This window comes from Somniosus microcephalus, chromosome 8 (genome assembly GCF_052327205.1).
Source record: "Somniosus microcephalus isolate GS21.2 chromosome 8, FLI_Smic_1.0, whole genome shotgun sequence".
NCBI classification, from domain to species: Eukaryota; Metazoa; Chordata; class Chondrichthyes; order Squaliformes; family Somniosidae; genus Somniosus; species Somniosus microcephalus.
In genome coordinates, this window is record NC_140994.1 from 187,687,543 (window position 1) to 187,703,705 (window position 16,163).

General features: G+C 46.1%; 1 pseudogene; it reads right to left on the reverse strand.

Moving 5' to 3' along the window:
* Nucleotides 1-13,970: 13,970 nt before the first annotated feature.
* Nucleotides 13,971-15,242, reverse strand: LOC147113966 (uncharacterized; annotated as a pseudogene).
* Nucleotides 15,243-16,163: the final 921 nt, after the last annotated feature.

Here is a 16,163-nt window from a genome sequence, read left to right on the forward strand (position 1 = left end):
GGCGAGTGTCTCACCTCCTGAGTCCCCAAAGCCTTTCCACCATCTACAAGGCACAAGTCAGAAGTGTGATGGAATACTCTCCACTTGCTTGAATGAGTGCAGCTCCAACAACACTCAAGAAGCTCGACACCATCCAGGACAAAGCAGCCCATTTGATTGAAACCCCATCCACCAACTTAAACGTTCACTCCCTCCACCACTGGCGCACCGTGGCTGCAATGTGTACCATCTACAAGATGCACTGTAGCAACTCACCAAGGCTTCTTCAACAGCACCTCCCAAACCCACGACCTCTTCCACCTAGAAGGACAAGGGCGGCAGACGCATGGGAACACCATCACCTCCAAGTTCCCCTCCAAGTCACACACCATCCTGACTTGGATATATATCGCTGTTCCTTCATCGTTGCTGGTTCAAAATTCTGGAACTCTCTTCCTAAAAGCTCACAGACTGCAATGGTTCAAGAAGGCAGCTCACCACCACCAAAGACAATTAGGAATGGGCAATAAGTGCTGATCTTACCAATGACATCCACATCCCATGAACAAAGGAAAAAAGCAAAGAACCATTGAACTGTGCATCAGCAAAGTACTTCAATTCCTTGTAATCACTGTATTTTAAATCAGTGCCTAAATTTGCTTAATTAGTGTCAATTAGATCTGTCAATTTACCCACTAGAAATGAGGCTGCCTAAACTCATTTTTCTTAAACCTCTTAACAACCTTCAACTGCCTTTACAAAGAAATATTTTTGATTGATAAAAGTAAGGAATTGAATCAGCAGGACTAGTCTTATAACCCACACATATCCATTACAAATTGAAGTACTGAGATGTGGATTTTCCTCTGAATGGACAGCAAATCCATATGCCTATATTTGGGCTACTGTTGACATCTGATGGTAATTGCCAGCTTAAATATTTTAGGTTACTGCTCGTCTATGCTCTGGTGGCATTAAAATCAGAAATGTGGCCACTGCTGACATTAAAGAGAGTTGGTCAGGTAAGTAAGGACTTGTAGTGTCTGTGTATAATAAGACACAGACTGCAGGAGAAACGATACAACAGGTGTTTACTTAACGTGGCTCACAGTGGAACTGCCTGTACAGATTACTACTCAGGGCTATATACAGGTGTGGTCACTGCCGGTATTACAGTATACATGAGCTGTAAAAAGTAGTTCCTCCCTTAAAGGTATATACATTACAATTCCTCCCCTTTTAGATTAACAGTACCATAACACTCATTTAACAATTAAATATCAAACTAATTACAATTAACACTTTTAACATGCAACATTAGCTGAAAATAGTCTATTTATATATTCAGTCTTTGGGGAGGCTTCCTGATCCTTTCTGGATAGCGCCTTTCCCGAGTGTCTTGCTCTTGGTGCGGAGGCAATTCTGGCCCCCTGTCGTCGGTTGGTTCATTAGCTTCCGATGCTACTGTTTCTGGGGTAGATGCGACCTGTACGTTGGGTTCATCACCAGGTACGTATGGGCGAGGCATGGGGTTGACTTGTTCCTGTGACTCTAGGATCTGGTCAGCATGGCATCTCACGATGCACTCCCCAACGTCCACTGTGTACATTAGTGGGCCCTGCCATGTGCATATCGTTCCTGGCTGCCATTTTTCTGTTCGGTAGTCGCGGGCCAAGACTGGTTGCCCTACATTGAAGCTCCTTGTTGGCTTCTTATGGATGTGCTGGAATTGCTTACTCTCAACATCTCTTTATACGTTTGGTCTGGGCAAATCCAGGCGAGATCTTAACCTTCGGTTAAAGAACATCATGGCTGGGGCCTGGTTGGTGACTGCATGTGTCGCATTCCGGTAGGTGAACAGGAAATTGTCCACCTTTTGCTGCAGCGGAATGTTGTCATTGTACATAGCCTTTATTGCCTTCTTAAAGGTTTGTACGAACCTCTCAGCCAATCCATTTGTGGCTGGATGATACGGGGCGGATGTGTAATGCCTTACCCCATTCTTTTTCAAGAACCTCCGGAACTCTTCGGACACAAACTGTGGTCCGTTGTCGGAGCAAATCTGTTCTGGCAAGCCATTCCTGGCAAAAATGGTCCGTAGGACTGCAATAGTTTTCTCCGTGGTGGTGGAGGACATTTTGATGACCTCAGGCCATTTCGAGTGCGCATCCACGGCTATTAAAAACATCGAGTCCATGAATGGACCAGCAAAATCAATATGCACCCGTTGCCATGGAGATGAGGGCCACTCCCATGGGTGTGGAGGGGCCTCTGGTGGTGCATTTTGGACTCTCTGGTATCCTGAGCAGCTCTTGGTCAGGTCCTCGATTTGTTTATCGATTCCCGGCCACCACACATAAGCCCTGGCTAGGCTTTTCATTTTTACCCCTCCCAGATGACCCTCATGAAGCTCATTGAGCACTCTATCCCTTTACTTGGGTGGAAATACCACTCGGGATCCACACATCAAGGTCCCCCGGCACACTGACAGCTGTTCTCTCCTTGTCGAGAATGCTGGCAACAGTGAGTCGCCATGTGCTGGCCATCCCTTCACCGTCAAATCATATACCCGAGACAGTGTCGGGTCATTTCGGGTTTCCTTTTCGATACAAGCGTTAGTTACCGGTAGGTATTCAACTATAGTCGAATGGAATATTTCGACAGGATCCACTGCTGGTGCTTCCTCTGCAGTAGGCAGTGGCAGGCGTGATAGCCCATCAGCATTTCCATGCTGTTTCGTGCCCTTATATTCAATCTCATAGTGGTGCGACCCTAGAAAAAGTGACCATCTTTGTAGTCGTTGCGCAGTCATCACCAGAACGCCCTTCTTCGGATTAAAAATGGAGACAAGAAGCTGGTGATCTGTCAGCAAGGTGAATTTCTGCCCGTGCAGATAGTGATTGAACTTTTTCACTCCACACACTAGGCTGAGGGCCTCCCTGTCAATCTGGGCGTAGTTACGCTCGGCTGAGGTTAGTGATCGTGACGCAAAGGCTATTGGCGTCTCTGAGCCGTCCGAGAATTTGTGCGACAGCACCGCTCCAATGCCGTAGGGTGACGCATCACATGCCAGCCGAATTGGTAATGCCGGGTTGTAATGGGCCAATACCTCTTTTGATGTGATTAGTGTTTTGCTCTTCTGGAAAGCTCGTCTACATTCGTCACTCCACTTCCATGGCACCCCAGTTTGCAGTAGGGTGTTCAGTGGGTGTAGTATTGTAGACAAATTTGGCAAGAACTTATGGTAGTAGTTTACCAGCCCGAGGAACGACCGCAGTTGTGACACATTTTCCAGTGCTGGAGCCTTGACTACTGCCTTAATCTTCTCTGGGGACTTATGTAACCCCTCTTTATCGATAACGTGGCCACAATACGAGATCTGTTTTCTAAAAAACTCGCATTTGGGGCGGTTAGCTCGGAGCCCATATTCCTGCAATCTAGTGAGCACCTGCTCCAGGTTGGCAAGGTGATCACTGTAATTTTTGCCCGTGACCAGGATATCGTCCAAATAACACTGGGTCCCTGGGCTCCCTTGCAGGACTTGTTCCATTGCCCTCTGCCAAATAGCCGGAGCTGATGCTACCCCGAATACCAGCCGGTTTTATTGGTAGAGACCTTTATGGGTGTTGATTGTGAGGTATTTTTTTGATGCTTCTTCTACCTCCATTTGCAGATTCGCCTGGGCCAGATCAATCTTAGTGAAGCGTTTCCCTCCAGATAGCGAGGCGAAAATATCTTCAATCCTCGGAAGTGGATATTGTACGGTGTGAAGGACCGGGTTCACTGTTACCTTAAAGTCCCCACAGATGCGAACCTTCCTTGGTTCCCCAGGCGTGCTGCTCAATGACTTTTTCATCACAGGGACGATGGGCGTAGCCCACTCGCTCCAGTCTACCTTGGACAGTACACCTGAACATTCCAGACTCTCCAGCTCTGCTTCGGCAGCTGGGCGGATCGCAAAAGGTACAGGTCTGGCCTTGAAAAATTTTGGGCTTGCGTTTTCTTCAATTTTAATCATCGCTGTCATGCCTTTTAGTGTTCCGAGTCCTTGCTGGAACACTTCTTTCACGTCAGTTAGGATCTTTGACAGTCGCCCAGGTGTGACGTCGTCATCCTTTTTGTCAGCCACAGTCAGTGCCTGTATGGAATGCCAATCCAGTTGTATTTTCCGGATCCATTCACGTCCCAGTAATGGTGGTCCTCCATCTTGCAATACATACAGGTCTAGTTTTGGCGTTTCCTTACCGTTATATATAACGGTCACCCTTATTTTTCCATTGGGCTAGACTTTTTGCCCCGTGTACGTCTTCAAAATAATGTTTGTGTCTCTCAATGGCTTAAAATGGCATCTCCCGCGCTTTCCCTCCTCCTCCGCTGCTGCCAACGCCGCTCTCGGCGGTCCTCGTGGCAATGGCGGCGCCTCGCGGGTTTCTGCATGTCTCCCTCTCCCTCTCTTCGACGCTACTCGGCCCCTGAACACCGGCTGCGCCCTGTGCGCTCTGCCCTCCCTCTCTCCCCCGTCGACGCTGCTCGGCCCTTTGCTGTGCCGCTCGGTCGGGCTCTAGCCCGCTGCTGTCCGGGAAGGGTCTGCGCACTACCTGTTGCCAGCCCGTTTTGCTGGACCACCTCGACTGGAAAGCCAAGCCTGGCCCTCGACAGCCTCCCCCGCAATTCTCAAGTCTCTGCTGGATGACTGGGTGGTTGCCCATGGTCGACGCCCGAGTCTCTGGCCTTGACCTCCAATCCACTGATCTCCAGGAACGAATTCCCGGGAGGTGATGCAGAGTTGCAGGTAGGTTTGAACTTGCCTCGTCGCCAATGTAGTGTGTGTATAATAAGACACAGACTGCAGGAGAAACGATACAACAGGCGTTTACTCAACGTGGCTCACAGTGGAACTGCTGGTTCAAAATTCTGGAACTCTCTTCCTAAAAGCTCACAGACTGCAATGGTTCAAGAAGGCAGCTCACCACCACCAAAGACAATTAGGAATGGGCAATAAGTGCTGATCTTACCAATGACATCCACATCCCATGAACAAAGGAAAAAAGCAAAGAACCATTGAACTGTGCATCAGCAAAGTACTTCAATTCCTTGTAATCACTGTATTTTAAATCAGTGCCTAAATTTGCTTAATTAGTGTCAATTAGATCTGTCAATTTACCCACTAGAAATGAGGCTGCCTAAACTCATTTTTCTTAAACCTCTTAACAACCTTCAACTGCCTTTACAAAGAAATATTTTTGATTGATAAAAGTAAGGAATTGAATCAGCAGGACTAGTCTTATAACCCACACATATCCATTACAAATTGAAGTACTGAGATGTGGATTTTCCTCTGAATGGACAGCAAATCCATATGCCTATATTTGGGCTACTGTTGACATCTGATGGTAATTGCCAGCTTAAATATTTTAGGTTACTGCTCGTCTATGCTCTGGTGGCATTAAAATCAGAAATGTGGCCACTGCTGACATTAAAGAGAGTTGGTCAGGTAAGTAAGGACTTGTAGTGTCTGTGTATAATAAGACACAGACTGCAGGAGAAACGATACAACAGGTGTTTACTCAACGTGGCTCACAGTGGAACTGCCTGTACAGATTACTACTCAGGACTATATACAGGTGTGGTCACTGCCGGTACTACAGTATACATGAGCTGTAAAAAGTAGTTCCTCCCTTAAAGGTATATACATTACAGGGCTTGTTGCAACAAATTAAATCTCTTTGCTGCAACAACTCCCAAATGCTAATTAAACAAACAATGGAAACCATATTTTGCCCCAAATTGTTAAAAGATACTCCCCAGTGCAGTGTTCCCTCTCCCCAAAAGGCCTTACGACTGAGCCACATAATCCAGGACAGTCACAAGTTTTGATATTTTAACATGCCAAAGTCAACCAACATGGAAATCAGTTGCTGCCATTGACAGTAGCATTGCCTGATTAGTATGGGATTAAACTGGCTCTCTTAATTGCTGTTCAGGATCCCTGCTAGATCTGCCTGTTAGTAGTTGCCAGATGAGCGCAGGATCAGGCTTGGTTATCACAGAACCTTAGAACACAATTTCCCCTATCTCGACGGGTCCTCAGCCTGCTGTCCAAAATGATTTTCCCCTTATTGGGCTTGTTAAGCCCGCCCAGCACATTTGCCGGCCAATTGAAGGAAGTGGGTCTGATGACGTCATTTGATGACGCGTCATCAGCCGGTTTCCTTAAAGGGACCGTGCGCAACTTTACTTTGACAGTTGTGCTGTCAGTGATACAGCATTGAGGTGCTACAAACACCGACAAGCACTGCACATAGGTGCAGGGCTGCACCCAGGCTCTCCCACGACTCCCTCCATATACTTATGGAGGGAGTCACTGCACACAGGGAGGTTCTCTTCCCTTCCAATGGGTGGAAAAGACCTCCCCAAGAGATCAACACAGCCTGGTTGCACATTGCACAGGAGGGCAAAATCAGAGATGTTGAAAGGAGGACCAGGCTGCAGTAGATCACAAACCCCACAAAGCCACATTCAACCTCATCCTGCTGTGCCACTCATCACATCCCCATCATTCTGCCTTCCCTACCCTACTCCTGCACATCCTTACACCAACTTACCTTGAACCTCCACTCATCCCTTGCTATCTACATTATCTCTTCCCCATCTCAGTAACCGCCCCTCACACTCACCCTCATCCTAGTGCAATCATAACAACTAACAACACACAAAGGTAGGTGAAGTTTCTGTTAATGTGCTGTCAAACATTGAAATCTTTATTTTCAACACTTGGACAGATTTGTGTGAACCTTTGGAAGTGGCTTAGTGAGTTGCAGTGAATGGTGAGACATAACGGTAACCCCCACCCCCCAAATGTGATGAGTGTGAAAGGAATGGCTTGGGCATTGTAGGGATGCTTTATGGTGTTGGTGTGGGGTGGTGCCAACCTGGCGCACCATGTGGCAACCAGGGTGTACAGCCTCAAGTGAAGTAAATCTGCCCATGGGGATGCCATCCCTGGCATCCCGGGCAGCAATATGGTTGGGTGCTGATGCCTTGTGTCCTGTGCAGTATCAGTTGATTTCGGAGAAGGTTGGTATTGTTGTTGGTGCTGCTGGTGCGCCTGGTGTGGCTGGTGTTGGGGCTGATTGTGGTGGGATTCTGAGGACCAAGGTGAGATAGATTCAAGGGCACCGATGCTGATGTAATAGATGGCAATGGACTTGAGATGACAGAAGCGATCTGTCAATGGTGAGAGAGGTTGTTCCACTGAGGTGACACTGGATAGAGAGTTTACTCCAAACACTTGCAACCTGCATAAAGCTCAATCTGTCTTCCAAATGCAGTAAGCAACAGCTTCTGAGCTTGGAAAGTGACAGATGTGAGCTGGGAGCTTTTATAGCACATTTGCAGCTGTCAAGCAAGCAGATGATTCCATGGTCATACAACCCCTGACCTGCTTACGTGACGTGATTCCCAAGCAGCATGGACCTTGCTGGGTGACCTTGTAAAATATAAAGGTGTGCTCAAAATACCTCTTAATGGGCTTTTAACAAGGTCATAATGACCTGAATTGCCTGCCCCGTTGCTGCGTGTCGGGTCTGTTCATCGCTGACAGACCCGACATCTGGGAAAGTCGCGTGACGGCGGGTTGACAACGGGGTCCCGACCTGCTGTCAAAATTTTTTTTTCCCCAACCAACCCACCACCGAACGTGTCTGCTGATGCCCCGGAAAATTCACCCCTAGAATTTTACAGCTCAGAAGGAGGCCACTTGACCCATTGTGCCTGTGTCGGTTCTTTGAAAGAACTATCCAATTAGTCTCACTACCCCGCTCTTTGCCTATAGCCCTGCAAATTTCTCCTTTTCAAGTATGTATCCAATTCTCTTTTGAAAGTTATTATTGAATCTGCTTCCACCACCTTTTCAGGTAGTGCATTCCAAATCATAACAACTCGCAGCGTAAAATAATTTTGATAGTCCTCAAAATTGATAAGCCCACCCACCAATGTTTAATGTCCAGGCTCACACATGAAGAAAGGTTACTTGGCTGTGGTACCAAAGGGTCTCTGCTGCCTGCTGAACCAAAATGCAGCCTAAATCATTGCTTTCAGGAGAGGAAGAGTAAGGGAAGCGAAATCAAGATTAAATAAGAAAATGTATGTAATGATATCAGCAAATAGTGATGGTATTTGCCTGTTTGATTATGATGCCTTACCAGCATAATTGCATGTATTGATTATTTATGCCTGACCAGCAGAGGGCATGTGAGAGAGGCAGTTTTAGTTTAGTTTCAGTTTTGTTTTTAGATGGATCACTAACATGATGTCTCCTGTAATGCTGTTAACTGAGTTGAACATACTTTAGATAAAAAGTCATTCTCTTTCATGAATGTGTCATCATTGAACCCACATACAAATCGATACATGGTGTCAGAAGTGATTGAAAGAGATGAAGAGGAAAAATCTGAAGTAAAATCAGCTCTCCACATATTAGCAAGCCAAAAGAGAACATCGTTACTTACCATTGGAGAATAGCTAACGAAGTGGAAAAATGGAAGGTTTACTCCCACCGGCGAAGCTTCAGTTGACAGGTAATGTGGCTGAAAATTGGAGGAGATTCAAACAACGTTTGGAGTTGTATTTATCAGCAATCGGAGCTGACGAGAAAAGTGATAAAATGAAAGCGTCAGTGTTCTTACATGTCGTGGGTGATGAAGCGCTGGAGGTGTATAATAACTTCACATTCACTGCTGATGGAGACAAAATGAAGTTGGATAAAATAATGGAACAGTTTGAGGCCTACTGCATACCTAAACGTAACGTGACGTTTGAGAGGCACAGATTTTTCACATGTGTACAGAAAACGGGAGAGACTATTGATCAGTATGTGACTGAACTGAGAAACAGAAGCAAATCATGTGAATTTGGGGGACTGACAGACTCGCTGATAAAAGACAGACTGGTTTGTGGTATTCCAGATAATGGTCTAAGGGAAAGACTGCTAAGAGAGCAAAATCTAGACCTGGGAAAAGCCATAGCACTGTGTAGGGCTACAGAAACTGTGAAGTCGCAGGCAAAGGAGCTGTTCAGTGACAGTAGCTGCAACGTGGATGCAGTGAGAAAGAACAGAGACAAACCGTTTAACAAAAAGAGCGCCAATGTGAAAAAAGAGGCGTGGCCAGCGAACAAAAATGAAAGGGACAATCGAAAGTCATGTAGTCGATGCGGTACACAGCATACACCAAAAAGGTGTCCAGCATATGGTAAAACATGCAATAGTTGCAACAAAAACAATCATTATGCCCGTTGCTGTAAGAACCAAGCGCAACAAAGCAAGGTCCATACAGTAGATGAAAGCGAGATAGAGGAGTTCTATGTAGATGTTGTGTCTGAAAACAAAAAAGAAAAAAGAGACTGGATGTTGACACTAAAAGTGAATGACATACACATTCCATTTAAATTGGATACTGGAGCACAAGTTAATGTGATATCAGAGACTGATTTTAAGAAAATTAGACCCAGACCAAAGATACATGGAATAAAAGTGAAAGTGACAGGACACTCAGGTACTGATATACCAGTGAAAGGAAAATGCATTGTCAAAGTGACACACAAGGACAGAGAGCACACGCTAGCATTCATCGTGGTGCCAAAGGATGTGCAGGCCATACTAGGTTTAAAAGCCTGTGAGAGACTGAACCTGGTAAAGAGTCCTCGTTGTGGAAAGCGAAGGAGAGACAGTCTATGATGAACTCATGAAAGAGTACAATGACCTATTTAAGGGTCTAGGCTGCATTCCAGGAGAACACACGATCAGAGTAGATAAAAGTATGACACCGGTCATACATCCATGCAGAAAAGTTCCGTTTGCTCTTCAAAAGCAACTGAAGGCAGAGTTGGACAGGATGGAAAGCCTGAACATGATTCAGAAGATAGATGAGCCAACTGAGTGGATGAGTTCCCTCGCCGTTGTGGACAAAAAGAATGGAAAGCTCAGAATTTGCCTGGATCCAAGAGATCTAAACAGAGCAATAAAGAGAGAGCACTTCAAGCTTCCTACACGTCAGGAAATCATGTCACAGTTTGCAAATGCAAAGTATTTCAGCAAGTTAGATGCATCATCAGGATTTTGGCAGATGAAACTGGACGAAGCAAGTTCAAGACTGTGCACATTCAACAGTCCATTTGGCAGATACAGATTCCTAAGGTTACCATTTGGCATTGCCTCAGCTCCTGAAGTGTATCACAAAACTATCCATATGATCTATGAGCACCTGGAGGGAGTTGATACATCAATGGATGACATCATAGTATGGGGAACCATGAGAACTGAGCATGACGAGAGACTGAAAAAAGTGCTGGAAGCAACAAGGAAAACAAACCTGAAGCTGAATAGAGAGAAATGCCAGCTCGGGGTGACAGAACTGACATTCGTGGGAGATATCCTTAGCAGTGAGGGCATCAGACCAGATCCCAGAAAGGTGTCCGCCATTGAGAATATGCCAAAGCCACAATGCAAAAAGGACGTGCAGAGGTTTAATGGAATGATCAACTATATGGGTAAATTCATATCCAACCTCTCAGAAAAGATGGCGCCACTGAGACGACTAACTGAAAAGAACATAGAATGGGAATGGAATCATGAGCATGAGAAGTCATGGAGCGATCTAAAGAAACTGCTCACAGAGGAACCAGTTCTGAGGTTTTATGACCCAGCGAGACCCATCAAGATATCATCAGATGCATCACAGAGTGGGCTCGGTGCTGTTCTTCTGCAAAAATATGACTACTGGCAACCTATTGCATATGCATCACGCTCAATGACAGACGCGGAGACGCGATATGCTCAAATAGAAAAAGAGCTGCTCAGCATCACATACGCCTGTGAAAGATTTCACCAGTTTGTGGCAGGACAAGCAATCAGTGTAGAGACTGACCATAAGCCCTTGATTGTATTGTTCCAAAAGCCACTAAATAGCTGTCCGCTTAGAATACAAAGAATGATGATCAGGCTGCAACGCTATACACTGAATGTTGCGTACACACCGGGTAAGCTGATGTATACAGCAGACACGTTGTCCAGAGCTGTTGACCCAAGTGAGCCCGCAAACACCAAAATGGATGAAAAAGTGAATGCCTACGTGGACATGATCACAAGTGCACTGCCCATAGCAGATGCAAAAATGGAGCTCATAAAGACTGAGACAAACAAAGATGAAACAATGAGACGACTGAGGAAAAGCATCTTGGATGGATGGCCCAACATGAAGCAAGACTGCTCACCTAACATGGCAGAGTACTAGAACAGCAGGGCAGAACTATCACTGGTCAAAGACATCATCTACAAAGGAAGTAAAATAGTTATCCCAAAGAGTCTGAGAAAAGAGATGCTAAAAAGGATCCATGGAGGACATCTGGGAATCGAAAAGTGTAAGAAAAGAGCACGAGAGGTGATGTATTGGCCACGAATCAACCAAGATGTGACAAATGAGGTGTCAAACTGCACAATATGCCTGAAATATCGAGCAAGCAATCCGGTAGAACCACTAAAGCCACACCCAGCGCCAGACAGACCTTACCAGAAGGTAGGCGCTGACCTATTCGTATGTCAAGGGAAGGACTATCTTGTAGTCACAGACTATTACTCCCTGTATCCAAAGGTTTGTAGACTGTACACCACCACTGCAGATGCTATGATAACATGTATGAAAGCTATATTCTCCAGACATGGCATGGCAAGCGAGGTCTTCACAGACAACGGACCCCAGTTTTACAATGCAAGTTTCCGACACTTTGCCAAAGAGTGGGACTTTGTCCACACAACGCCAAGTCCTCACTTTCCACAGTCCAATGGACTAGTGGAAAAATCGGTCCAGACAGTGAAAAGACTGATGTACAAGGCAAAAGACAGTGGAACTGACTTCTACCAAAGCATACTTGTATACCGCACAACGCCGCTCGAGTGTGGTATGTCACCAGCCCAACTCCTGATGGGACGTCGGCTAAGGTCAAACTTACCCATCCCGGAGAACCTCCTGAAAACAAAAGAGGGGGAGAAAGTGAGGAAGTTCAAAGAACAACAGAAAGAAAAGCAAAAGTACTACTATGACAGAGGAACACAAAACCTACCTGAACTCCACACTGGTGACCAAGTAAGGTTCAAAGACAAAACAAACATATGGACTCAGAAGGGAACTGTCCTGAGTGAAGTTCAACCAAGATCATACACCATTCAGACAGATGAGGGTGCTGTTCTGCAAAGAAATCGTCGAGATCTTCTCATGGGACCAGCCACAGCAAGTCAAAAGACTGATACTGTTGAACAACCTGATCACACAGCAGGTCAAGAGACTGATACTGTTGAACAACCTGATCACACAGCTGAGAAACCATCATCTGAGGCAACAACTCAGACTCAAGGACAATCAATCAGAAAATCCTCAAGACACGTGAAGCCTCCTGAGAGACTCATTGAGCAAGTTTAAGGACTCTTGTTATAGAAGGAAGTAATGTTATCTTATTCTTTCTTCAAGTTCTAGTGTACTTACATATTTCATGTGAACACACAAAGCAAGGTTAAAAAACCTTGATAATGATAATGATAATGTAAGTTCATTAAGTGTTACAGTTAAAGTGCAGAGTAATACAAAGAAAACATGTTGTTAGATAAAAGTAAAATACTTTTGTTTTAAGAAAGGGAGATGTAATGATATCAGCAAATAGTGATGGTATTTGCCTGTTTGATTATGATGCCTTACCAGCATAATTGCATGTATTGATTATTTATGCCTGACCAGCAGAGGGCATGTGAGAGAGGCAGTTTTAGTTTAGTTTCAGTTTCGTTTTTAGATGGATCACTAACATGATGTCTCCTGTAATGCTGTTAACTGAGTTGAACATACTTTAGATAAAAAGTCATTCTCTTTCATGAATGTGTCGTCATTGAACCCACATACAAATCGATACAATGTATATGTTCGGAGTGAGGAATAACTAGGCTTACCTTAGCAGGGACAAAAAGGGACAACAGTGAGAAAAAGAAAAAGAAAAGAACAAGGAAAAACATCTACAACATGCATACCAATGCAAAAGTATAAGAAATAAAATTGGGAAACAAGAAGCAATAATTGGAGGAGAAAAATATGACAAAATTGACAAAACTGAAACTTGGCTTCAGCCGGGGGATGGCTGGGAGTGACACATTCCAAGGTACTTTTAGAAGAGATAGGGAAAGCAAAAAGTGAGGGTGCTTAGCATTACTCAACAGGCTTTCAGTATTAGAAAGAAAGGGTATTGCAAATAATAGACAGAGTTCCTGTGGATTGAGGTAAGGAATGAAAAGGGGTATGCTACAATATTGGTTATCCATTTACTCCAAAGTGTTTGAAGGAAATTGAAGGGGGAATCTGCAGGCATTTCACAGAGGTGTGTAGAAATAATGGGGCTGTAATAATGGGGGACTTTATTCAGAGATCGATCGGGAGAACAGGTCAGTTGAAATTTTGGGCTTTTAATGTTAAATATTTCCTTGCATTCAACATCACTGGCCACCTCCTTAAGCAGACCATGTGTCCCTTGTGACCTGGAGTATGCCTTTACCTATCCAATAACTAGGTAAATGTAGCACAACCCTGGAGTCAAAAAGAGAACCATTGGCACTGTACTGATAGAATTGATAGTTCTTCTTACGCAGCATAGGTAATGTTGGTCCAAGCACCAGGGATGGAATCTGCTCTCACATGTCAGTCAAGATAACAAGCAAGAGATTTCGAAAGAGACTGACATAATACAGGCTAATATAGCACCTTCGAAGTGCTCCTTCCAGCAGGCACTGACTGCCTCTCTGTCTTTGATGAGTACCTCTCCGTTCTGGGCCCGCAGTGGGGAAGGGCCTTGGGTGATTGGGCCGTAGGTGGTCGTGACTGTGCTAAAGAATCCACGCACATCATGGTTGTCGGCTAGCTGCTGGATCTCCTGCATTTTCTCCACCCACCATCTGTTCTTTAGGTCGGGAGTTTTTTGTTGGACCCCAGCCTTCAGGCGTCTGTAGAGCTGCTTTCTTGCTCTCGAGTTTTGTTGTTGCTTCCAGATCAGGAATGCTTTGCGCTTGCGACTTATTAGCTCTTAGATCTCCTGGTTGTTCTTGCCGAACCAGTCTTGATGTTTCCTGGTCGAGGGACCGGGCGTCTCTTCACAGGTGCGGAGTATGGAGGCCTTGAGTGCAGACCAGGTGCTGTGGAAAATCTGTGTCTCTGAATCACTGGGAGTAGTCAGGTTGGTTGTGAGGCACAGGCTGAATCGGGCGTTCCTGGCAGGGTCTTTGAGAGCTCCAGCGTTGATTTTCCTGCGGCATTGCTTCTGTTGCCACCGCTGTTTTGGGGCTATGTTGATGGAGATGTCAGAGCGGATTAGACGGTGGTCTGTCCAGCAGTCGTCAGTTCCTGTCATGGTGCAGGTGATGCAGACGTCCTTGCAGTCCCTCGCTCGGACAATGACGTAGTCCAGCAGATGCCAGTGCTTGGAGCGAGGATGTTGCCATGAAGCCTTGTACTTGTCTCTCTGACAGAACAAGGTGTTGGTTATGACAAGGCCATGTTCTAAGCATTTCATCAGGAGGAGGGTACCGTTGGAGTTGGCTTTCCCTACCCGCTCTCTGCCGATCACACCTCCCCAGAGGTCTGTGTCCTTTCCAACTCTGGCATTGGAGTCACCAAGGAGGATCAGCTTGTTGCCTATTGGGACTCAGGACAGGGATTGTTCGAGGCTGGAGTAGAATTCCTCTTTGGTCTCGCCTGTGGCTTCCAGTGTTGGTGCATACGCACTGATGACTGTGGCGCACTGATTCCGGGCTAGGGTGAGCCATAGAGTCATGAGGCTTCAATGTAAGTGTCCTCAACTCCATCGCGGAATGAGGTTGAAGAGGCCATCTGACAACTGAAGACCAACAAGGCCTCAGGAGCAGATGGAATCCCCACCGAGGCGCTAAAACATGGCGGAGAAGCACTATTGGCGGGAATACATGAACTCATTTCTCTTATTTGGAAGAAGGAGAGCATGCCAGGGGATCTCAGAGGCACCTTAATCCTGACCATCTTCAAGAAAGGCGACAAGTCCGATTGCGATAATTACAGAGGAGTCTCCCTGCTGTCTGCCACAGGGAAAGTCATCGCAAGAGTCCTCTTCAATCACCTTCTCTCAGTGGCTGAAGAGCTCCTACCAGAGTCGCAATGCGGATTGCGCCCACTATGGGGTGCAATGGACATGATCTTCACCATGCGTCAATTGCAAGAGAAATGCAGGGAACAGCACCAACCGCTGTACATGGCCTTCTTTGATCTCACAAAGGCCTTCGACACCATCAACAATGAGGGATTATGGAGTGGCCTCCTCAAATTCGGTTGCCCTCAAAATTTTGTCACCATCCTCCGCCTGTTTCACGACGACATGCAAGCCGTGATCCTGACCAACGGATCCGCCACAGACCAAATTCACATATGAACCGGGGTCAAGCAAGGCTGTGTCATCGCACCAACGCTCTTCTCGATCTTCCTGACTGAAATGCTCCATCTCACCCTCAGTAGGCTCCCCGCTGGAGTGGAGCTAATCTATTGAACAAACATGAAACTGTTCAACATCCGTCGCCTCCAGTCCAGATCGAAGGTCGTCCCATCCTCTGTCATCGAATTACAGTATGCAGACGATGCTTGCGTCTGCGCACACTCGGTGGTCGAACTCCAAACCATCATCAACACCTTCACCAAAGCGTAGGAGAGCATGGGCCTTACACGAAACATCCATAAGACAAAGGTCCTCTACCAACCTGCCCCCGCCACACAGTACTGCTCCCCGATTATCAAAATCTATGAAGAGGTCTTGGACAACATGGACCACTTTCCAAACCTCGGGAGCCTACTGTCAACAAGGGCAGATGTCGATGACGAAGTCCTACACCTTCTTTACTGTGCCAGTGCAGCCTTCGGTCGCCTGAGGAAGAGAGTGTTTGAAGACCAGGACCTCAAAACCAGCACCAAGTTCATGGTCTACAGGGCAGTAGTGATACCCGCCCTCCTGTATGCTTCAGAAGCATGGACTATGTATAGAAGGCACCTCAAAGCACTGGAGAGGTACCACCAACGCTGCCTCCGCAAGATCCTGCAAATCCATTGGCAGGATAGGCGCACCAATGTCAGTGTTCT